The following is a 9,011-nucleotide window of genomic DNA, read 5'->3' on the forward strand; positions in this document are numbered from 1 at the left end:
ATAATATATTTCGAACTGTTTTTCGGCTCACACGTACTCACGCAAATTTGGTTTATTTATTTATTTATTTATTCATTCATTCATAAGCAAGCCGTAATCAATAAGAGATATTATTTCAGGCTCTTGTGAAGCTTATTCATAATTAGTATTAAACGGATAGTAATTTTATAATAATCATAATAGCTGCACGAATTTCGCCTCTGAAAAAAAGCATTCGAACATTAAATACAATGTTCATCATCAAGTCATCATATTAGTCTATTTGACCACCAGTTAAGCTCAAAATTTTTGCACAAGGTTGAAAGTTACTCATTTCATTTGGTTCTCTTTTGGAAAGTTACTTGGCTTGAAGCACCTTACCCCATGCATACACTAGTTAAGTTTTTTTTTCTAGATCTCCGCGAATTGCTGGACCTGCATTTCTAAATTAACTAAAGTTAATTCATCATTCCTCATCATCTCATACAAGTAAAATGTTTTTTGAATTATTCGGAAATCGGTCTCTGCAATTATTTCAAAAACTGAATAGCAATTTTTGCACTTGTTGTAAAGGCTGGACATGCCTTTGCCTAAAACTAATCACAACGTCTTATCATTGGGAATCGAACATAAATACATACACATACATGAATTTATTTTAAAGTATTCCAAAATGTTCAGAAGTTTTTAAAACGTGAATATATGCAAAAAAATTCATTTTCGATTCTTTTGCAATTACTATAATTTTCCTTACACAATGTTAGAAATTCTATCTAAGTAATTTAAAAAAAAATATAAAAACACACACATGAATTTATTTTAAGGTATTTCAAAATGTTTAGAAGTTTCTGAAACGTGAATATATGTAAAAAATTTCATTTTCAATTCTTTTGCAATTACTGTGATTTTCCTTAGGCAATATTAGAAATTACATCTAAGTCTCTCTATTAAAAAGGGCGCCTGGTCACATAAGGCATAGGGCGACAGAAAGCTTAATCCGCAAATAACAATTAAAAAAAAAAAAGATGTTGAACCATATAAATCTAATACATGAAGTATTTTATTATAAAATATATATTGAACACCATTTTGTTGTAAATTCTGCATATTTATCCTGAAAATAAATTACGAGTAGTCATAAAAAATATTCTTATGCCGTAAAATACCGTAAAATATCAGCAGAGTTAAATCCATATATTTCAGGCTTTATAGAATGTCATATAAACATCTTATTAGTTAACAAATGCATATATAGATGAATTTTAACTTTCGAATATTGTGTCTAATATTTCTCGTAATTCCTGTAACATTTTCATTTAATGTTGATATATGTAGATATTAATTACATATAATACTTGCAGTATAAATATAAAATGAAATTAATCATATATTAGAAAAAAATTAAACAGATGTATATTTAAATGTATTTAAAAAAAAGATTTTAATAAAAAAGAAATTAGACGAAAAAAATCTCTGAAAGTTTTAGCTCTTAATATTAACTTTTAGACGGTGCGCAATTCAATCAAAGTTTGTATGGAAAGAGCATGAAACAATTTTTGAAAATTTAAAAAAAATGTTTTAGGTATAACTTAGCGACAAATGAATGAGTTTTATTCATTCATTTGTTCGCTAAATTACATTTAAAAAACATTTTTAAAATTTTTGAAAATTTTTCCATGCTATTTCCATACAAAATTTTGATTGAATTGCGCTCTATCAAAACGTTAATATTAAGAGCTAAAACTTTCAGAGAATTGTTTTTTATCTATTTGGAACCATTTGAGCCCCTGGGAGCAAGGAAATTCGAAAATGACCATTTTAAGGACCACCCTAATATATATATATATATATATATATATATATTTATTTATTTATTTTTTTCTCCTGAATTCAATTTAAACATTTTTCTATATTTATAAAATCCTGGTAAATTTGTATCATTTGGTTTTCTATTTCCTTCAACTTTGCAGTAAATTATTATTATATATAAAGATGTTGTTTATTACAATAATAAGTTCCATCAGACAAATGATTAATTTAATGAATCTAAAAACAAATAAAAAATATTAGAAACATTCTTATGGTATAAAATAAAAAATTAAAAAAAGAGTTCTAAAAATATGCAATGAATTTAAAAAAAAAACAGTAAAATGATACAAAATAATAATAATATAAATAGAATTTAGATAAAGAGTTAAAATTAAAATTTGTAATAAGAAATTTGATATATTTTTAGCAAAACTAAAAAATTAAATAATATCCATATGTGATGATAATATTTTGCATTTGATCTCTATATATATTATATCAATATATACAAATTGCAATTAAATTGTATACAAAATACTGATGATAATTTATAGATATTGAAATAAATTTATCTTATTATATTTGAATTCAAATATAAATTTATGAATTTAAGAATTTGCTGCAAATTTTTGTACTTGAAGTTCTCTGTTAAAAAATCAATATAAAAATAACTTAGATACAATATATTTTAACAATTATTGCACAATTATTAATAATTTCGTTTGCTTTATCATTATAATTAAATGCTTATATGAAAAATATAAATTTGTTCAAGTATTAATAATATAAATGTCTCCATATGATTTTCTTGAGATTTACCACTTAATATATATAAATTATAACTGGTATAAATATTAGTATACTAATATTTATAACAGTTATAATTTTTAAAACATGTACAAATATTTAGTAATAAAAGTATCAATTTAAAATTATTTTTGTTAATATACTTGTATACAAACTTTTAATTTTTGGAATGGTCTCAAAATGTTAAAAAAGTTGTAAATTTGTTGTCTATACATTTATTTTAACAAAAATGTTGATATACTTACTTACAATTTATATTGCCAAAATAATATTGAAACTCTCATAATATACTTTTATAATAATTTGTAGAGATTTTGCCTTTATCTTCAATTAAATATAAATTACAACAAATTTTCTGGAAATTTATGTCATAATCTCTATTAGATCATTTATTATGTGAATCTAAAAATAAATCAGATACACATAGAGACATTAATATATAATAAAATATTAATAAATTTTATTGCTAAAATTATAAAATAATTTCAAAATAGATAAAAAGTACTTGTATAAATTATATATTCATCAAGTTACTACAAAATTTTGTAATTAACTTAAGTTTAATTATTTAGCATTTTTATAACAAAATGAGGTGCCTATAGTATTCTAATTAATTTTCTAAAATTATTTGTAGAGTTTTTGCTAAATCTTTTATATTAAAGTGTAAAGTTTAAACAATTTGCAATAAATTCTAGAACATGATGAAATTTATCTAAGGATAATTTTAGTGTAATCTATAATTAAAGTATATTCATATTTATTGCAACAATTTATCTAACTGTTGGTTTATAGAGTGTTAAATTTGTTTAAAAACTTGCATTGGATTGTTCAAAATATAAATTTAACCAGTGAGCACAAATGTTTACATATTTACCTTTTATATTATGAATAAAATGCTAAAACTTTATGAAATTGCCCAAAATGCTTTCACATTATCTTTATTTAAGAATAAAGTTTGCTAGAAATTTGTTGGTGCACAAGATAAAATTATTCTAGTGGAATGATGAATCTAAAATTAAATTTAACACATTAAATATATTGTAATAAATTGCTAATGATTTTTATTACATCAATGTATATAATATAATGACACTGTTAATTCATAGAGACATTTGGAAATTGACTGAAAGTGTTAAAAATCAAACTAGAAAATATATCTTTATAAAATTCATATATGTTATATACTTATTTAGATATTACCAAAAACAATAAATCCAAAAGTGAATTCTATACATTTGAGATATATATATTATAAAATTATTAATTCTGCTCTAACAATATAACTTTGTTGATGAAAACACTGTGAATGTTATACAAAAGTCTTTATAATGAATAAAATAGTAAATATATTTCTATTAAAAATAATATTTGCAACAGTACATCAAAATTTAATAAATAAAGATATCAAAATATTTTTTAATATACATCTATTGCAATACAATATTTGTAACAAAACATTTTGTTTATTTTAAGAATTGTCTCAAAATGGTAGAAACACTTTTGAATTTGTTGTTTAAAAAATGTATATTTATCTAGTGTTTATATATACTTACATGATATATTGTTAAAAAGTTGATGACAGTATAATAACATACTTTAATAATTTGCATAGAGATTTTAGCCTTGATTTTCAATTAAATATAAATTCCAACAGTAAATTTATGCACTTGTCGATATCTGTTTGAAAATCCACTAAATCATCTTGATGAATATTTATTTATACTTAGACATTGTTAGGCAAAATTTCTGACATTATTCCAATTCAAATGTAAAACTTTTGTTAATTTTTAGCATTTGTTGAAGTTTATCTTGTAAGTGCAATGTGATGCAAATAAACCTAAATTAGATAAAATATTATTAATTAATTAATTTAAAGCAAAACATCATTATTTACAATTACAATCTATCTAAACAATAACACTGTTCATTTGTAGAGTGTTTAAATTGGGTAAAAATATTAACAATACCTTGTATTTGCTTTGTAGAAAACTAAGTTACAATCCAGTGTTTACAAATGTCCATTTATGTAGTAAATAAGATGATGAATAGTATTAATGATAATTGTATCACCTTATTCTGATTTAAATGCACAATTCAAACTTTTGTATTTAATAATCTATATCTAATAATGTAGTGGATCTAAAAATACACTAAAGACAATATATTATTGTAATATTTTATACAACAATAACTCTGTTTGTATATAGAGTGATTAAATGGTTTTAAAATTATAAAACTACCTTTGCATGTTGTCTATAACAATACAATTTTATCCAGTATTAACAATTATCCATTTAAGTGATATTTACACGGTTGAAAATATGTTGCAAAGTTCTTCAGTTTGTAGATGAATAATTTGTAGAGATTGTGCTAAATCTTTCTGCAGTTCCTTTGGGGCTTTATTAGTTTTAAATTACTATACAATCTTGTATAAATTATAACCAATCAACTAAATTTATAAGTGTATAACAGTTTATATATAATACAAGTACCTTATGCATTTTATCATCCGTATTGAAACTGCACATTTTACACAAAGGGTTTTGTATGAATAGCATTCAAATTTGTTTTGTAGACATCATGCAAAATCTTGTTGTACAAATAGAGCTCTCATAATCCATTTATTTGATGCAAAAGTTGCTGTAGATCTTCCTTGAGCAAGTACTCCATATAAGTCTTGACACCTTGACAGGAATTTTGGTTATGCTTCAATGTTTTGAATCCAAATCATAAACAAAGTGATTTGGAATATTGTAAATAGCACCACATGTGAAATTGTATATTGTTATTACCTTGTAGAACTTTTATAGTAGAGTGACCCTTTTTTCTGGGTTATAAACAATATTTGTGCATATGGTTTTGTGTAAGTGAATTCCAATCTAGAACAATAAAGTGTGCATGGTTATAACACGATTGCAAAGTATTTGATATTATAAATACATTGTGTATATATTCTGTAGTGTGTGAATACTTATTTAGTTGATACATTGTCGAAAAACAGTGTAAAAGGTTCCATACAAAGTCGAGTCTTTTGTGCATGTTGCATTGGCCGCTGACAATTCACATTTAATACATTGTTGCACTCGGAGATTATTTTTATCAATATCGCAGTGGAGATTCTAAACAAATCAAATAAATAAATATAAAAATATAAATATAAATATAAATACGTATATAAATATGATTAGGTGAAATTTAATACTTAGCCTAATTTTTTTCGTATGTGATGTTGGCGACAATGGCCAACTTCACATTGTATATATAGAGTATATGCGTTCGTGCGCTGACAATTGGGAACGACTTCCGCCCTTGTCATTCGCACAAAGATTGTCAAAAAATTTGCATAGTTCGCTCAGTCGTGTAGTGTTATAAGTGCTTGTGATTACCAATAAAAAGGTAAATATACTTACAACAATATACAAAGCTCTTTTGTTGCATTTATGATACAATTCTGTATTATTTTACGGAGTTTTGCGCAAAATGCTTGCGCAAATTATGGCCGGCCAAACCATCCTATATCCGAATAATAACAACGATCACGCTTCGACAGTAACAAATAAACAAAGTCTTAATGATTTGCATTAAATATACACATTCTTTTTACATTTTCTTTCGTATTTTTTCGAAATTTTCAACAAATTAATAAATTTTTAAGATGGCTGCCGCCGTACAGTAACGATCGACTATGTTCGAATTCAAAATGGAGACGATCGTTTGTTTATCATTCGAATTATTTGATTTTATGTACGATATAATAATTATTATATATTATCGTAGCATTATTATTAATACTTTTTTGATTATTTCGTTGTATTTTTATTTATTCGTTTGTTTTCACTATAATGATTTCTATGATTTTTTAAATTTTATTCATTTTTTGTAATTTTACATTTTATTTATTTTATAATTTTATTGTTTCTAATTATTCATTTAGAAATTTTAATGAAATTATAAGATCATTACAATTTATTTTATTAAAATTTTAAAATAATTGAGATGAATATTTTCCAGAAATTATTAAAATTATAGAAATTATTAAAATATAAATAATAAAAGAAATTTAGTAATCATATCAAATATTTTAAAGTTTGAAATTTATTTTAAGTTTTTTTTAAACTTTTTTTCTAAACTAATTGGTTTGGTATTTAGCCTTAAGGCAAGTTACATGAACTTCCCGATATGTGTAATTAATTGACCTAATCAATACAAACTAAATTAAATTATGAGTGATTAAAAGTATTCCGAGTGGATTTATTACACAGAATATAAATAATAACAATAGTTATAAATATTATATACATGATGATTGACACGATGCTGTTGTTGTTAATTCCAGTCTTCCTTGCATAGAGTTTATGAATTTGTTCTTGATCTTCTTTAATTTTAGATAGCTCATTTACTTGAATTGACTTGATTGCAATTGGTTCGGATGATTTTGAAATATTGTAGTTTAAATTAAATCTTGGTAAAATTATAGCTTTTCCTTCTATTGAAGATTCCATATTATAGTAATTTTTATTGTCGATACTGAATTTGCATTGATGGGTTAGTTTCAAAATAAAATTTCCTTTAATAAATTTTGTTTCTTCTTGATGATTGCAAGACATATCAATTCTTGATACATGAACTTCCCGATATGTGTAAATAATCGACTTAATCAAAAAAAAATGTGTAAATAATATACTTCATCAATCCTACTTTAAAAAAACGATAATAATTTTAGCAAAGTTTGACGAATTTTTAAAATTAAACTACTTGTTGTAAGGCCGTAATATTACAGTAAATTCTATAAGACCATGATGTATATCGCCAAAAAAAGTTCCATGAAAAAAGGCTTAAATTTTCAGCCTTTCAGCATCATTCCCAAATGATATCTTTCGAACAGTTTTTGATTTTTCAAAATCGGTTCGGTAGGATAAGCTTAAATGTGGACGAAAATTTAACACTTTTTTCAACATTTAATTACAAGAAAACGGCTCGGTAGATTTTCACCTAAAATTAATCAGCATCATTCCCAAATGATATCTTTCGAACAGTTTTTGATTTTTTAAAATCGGTTCGGTAGGATGAGCTTAAATGTGGACGAAAAGTTTAACACTTTTTTTCAAATTACAAAGAAACGGCTTGGCAGATCGTTGCACAAAACTGACAAACGATAGTCCTCACCGAAATACATCAAATGGCTTTTAAATTTCTAAAATCGGTTCAGGCGTTTTTGAGAAAACGTCGATCAAAAGTCTAATTTTGACAAATGCCAAAAAGACCATACTGATTTTTGCAAACTTTGACGAATTTTTAAAGCTGAACCAGTTGTCGTAGGGCCGTAATATTTTAGTATGATCTAGAAGACTATGGTATCTATCGTCAAAAAAATAATCATAAAAATCGTCGAAATTTTTTTTTTAAAAACTTTATTACAAGAAAACGGCCCGGCCGATCTCTACCAAAAACTAATCAGCACGATTCCCAACCAATATCTTTCGAACGGTTTTTGAATTTTCAAAATCGATTCATAACTGCGGGCTAAAACGTGGACGAAAGAGTTTTCACTTCTCTGCTATTTACGAAGAAACGGTTTGGCCGATCGTCGCACAAAACTGACAAACAATAGTCCTCATCGAGATACATCGAATGGCTTTTAAATTTTTGAAATCGGTCCAGCCGTTTTCGAGAAAACGGCGATTTACGGCAAAAAATCTGTTGGTGCACACGCACAACACACACACGCACACACACACACACACACACACACACACACACACACACACATACTTTTCCAAATTTGGTCTCATTCGATTCAGAATGGCTTGAAACGTCGAGAAAACATAAAATTAGCGAATCGGATTTTTTGATGAAAACATAAACTTCTCCTTCGGGAAGTTAAAAATATAGTGTGCATCATTTTTTGCTCTATGATATTGTGTGAAATGTTAACCTGAACCTCATTACATGTTTCGATGTGAGTGTTGTCTACTTGTAATAATTTATTATGCATTCGTCATTATTTGATAGGATATGTTTAATATTGCAGAAATATATTTTTGAAACTGCTCTGCAATCTGCATCATCAAATTGATAGTTATTATTGCCAATTTTAAGGAAAGGTTTAGGTGGAATAATGACTCTATTTTCGGTATTTGGAATTGGAAACAATTTATAATGTTTATAAGTTTGGAGTAGATTATTATTATCATCCGTTAATAATATTGAATTTTAATAAATTGTAATGTTGTGAAGATTACTATCGCCTATGGAAAATGGTAGTGAATTGTATTGTATATAATGCTTTATAGTATTAATCATAAAATTCAGATTATCTAATTTTATTATTGAATTATGAATTAAATTCATTTTAGCTAAATCTATTTATATTTTTATGTCACTTAAAATAAATTGTCATCAATATAACAAACTAT

This window comes from Ctenocephalides felis, unplaced genomic scaffold (assembly GCF_003426905.1).
Source record: "Ctenocephalides felis isolate EL2017-DRISC unplaced genomic scaffold, ASM342690v1 CF-g0.4_SCAFFOLD_02202, whole genome shotgun sequence".
NCBI classification, from domain to species: Eukaryota; Metazoa; Arthropoda; class Insecta; order Siphonaptera; family Pulicidae; genus Ctenocephalides; species Ctenocephalides felis.